This window comes from Coptis chinensis, unplaced genomic scaffold, assembly GCF_015680905.1.
Source record: "Coptis chinensis isolate HL-2020 unplaced genomic scaffold, ASM1568090v1 utg1407_pilon_pilon, whole genome shotgun sequence".
Taxonomy (NCBI): domain Eukaryota; kingdom Viridiplantae; phylum Streptophyta; class Magnoliopsida; order Ranunculales; family Ranunculaceae; genus Coptis; species Coptis chinensis.
The window spans coordinates 234,829-236,796 of NW_028238103.1; positions in this window are offsets into that span (position 1 = coordinate 234,829).

The window sequence follows — 1,968 nt, forward strand, 5'->3', positions numbered from 1 at the left end:
GTGCTCCCCACGGTGGATCGACTTTTTTCCTTTATAAATCCCAATCTTTTCAATTCATCTAATTGGGATTTGAGTTCTCTCATTTCGAGAGGAGCCATTCGATAGGAAATCATCGAAATAGGCGACGTTCCCGTAGTAGATCTATTACAAAATCTATCTCACGCCGTGGAGGCAATCCCGCAATGCATCCGGGAACACCGCCAAGAAACTCACGAACCACGGAACAAGCTCGAGGAAGATTGAACTTCGCCTTGGAGACTAAGACCGAGTTAACAACTGTGATATCTATCATACTTGAAGTCAGACTTGGCATCCACAACTCGAGATACCGTATTTCTAATCCCCTTAAACACAAACTCGGCTGTCCGTTACTCTAAACGTCACCGGTTTTGGCAAAACAATCAACAACGGGCATGATATTTCCCTAAAAAATCCATCCCTACTATAATATCGAAATCTTTTATGTCCATCACCGTTAGATCAACTACCAACTCATTATCACCTACCGTGATTGCACAATGGTGACACACTTGAAGAACATAGTTTTCTTCCCCAACGGAGTGGATAAAATAAGCTTCCTCCGGTGTTAACTACATCCAACCCCAAGATTGCAACCATATTTTTAGCAATGAAAGAATGAGTAGCACCCGTATCAAACAAGACATGCACCTTATGTGTAAACAAACATATCATACCTTCAACTACTTGATCGGTAGCGGCTGATATCGCCCCCATCGCATTATACACCGCGGGCTTCCTCTTGGACTGGATCAATATCCACAACTTCTTCCTCCGGCACTAGATAATACACCTTGCCATGTGGTCTCGTTCCACCCTTAATTGGACTTGGGACAAAACCGCCGATATGCCCAAACTTCACCAAGAACCATAGCAAACCACACCCTCTGCAATGCCTGTACTTTGCGGGTATTACAGATTGCAATCTAGCTCTCTCGACTGGGAGGCCAAAAATTTTGTCTTGGTGGTGCTGGGTCGAGAAGGAGCAGTACCCTCGGTGCCATCTGTGATCCACTCATCGGTCTCAAGAATCGGTAGACTCAGGCCGCCTAACCACATTCAAACCCCTATGTACGGTGGTGCCCTCCATCTTTGTGCTGTGCTGGATGACCGCCTATACATCCGTTGCGACCCGGATTCGTAACCACCGCCTTGATAAACCTGCGCTTCTTTCCCATATCCCGCCTCGGCCTGAAATGTCGATCGCCTTACCTTTCCAACCTCTTGCCTCAGAAGCAATAACCGATCATCAACTCTTTCAATGCCTTGAGCCCTTTCACAGCCCTCGATAAGAATCGATCTGAAGGACCGACATCTTGCTCTGCGATATCACGGTTTCATTTCGTCAATGAATTTCTTAGCCTTAGCTTTCTCTATATGAAGTTTGCAATGTTGTAGTTGGATAAGAGAATGGTATAATAGTACCACCACCATAGATGAGTGGGAGATGTAAGATTTGGGTTGTAACGTCCACAAGTGTGTTGGATAAGGACTCAAATCTCTAGTGTATCTAAAACACTTAGAGAGATTGATCCGATAAACAACAACCATATCTCCTTTTAAGCCTATATATTGGGAATAGAAAACCCAACGTAGGTTATCTCGTGAGATTCCATTCTTCTCTCTCTTCTCTCCATTAATCTTGGCAAACTAAATAGGCTTTTACTGTGTGAAAACAAAGCCACTATTCTAGTAATTATGGTGATGACAACGAGATAGGACGAATCAGTAAAGTCCTAAATTATTATTAAGGGTAAATTAGTAAAGACACTTGAACCTTAGGGCGATTACGCATTTGGTCGGATAGACGGTTAACCCGACGTAACATAAATTTATTTAACACCCAATCCGGTAGAAAACCAAGTTAGTTCAGAAAACCTCTCGAAAAATTCTAAGGTTTCATATAACGGCTACTTAGAATATTCGAAAATCAAAAAGAAGATAAATAAT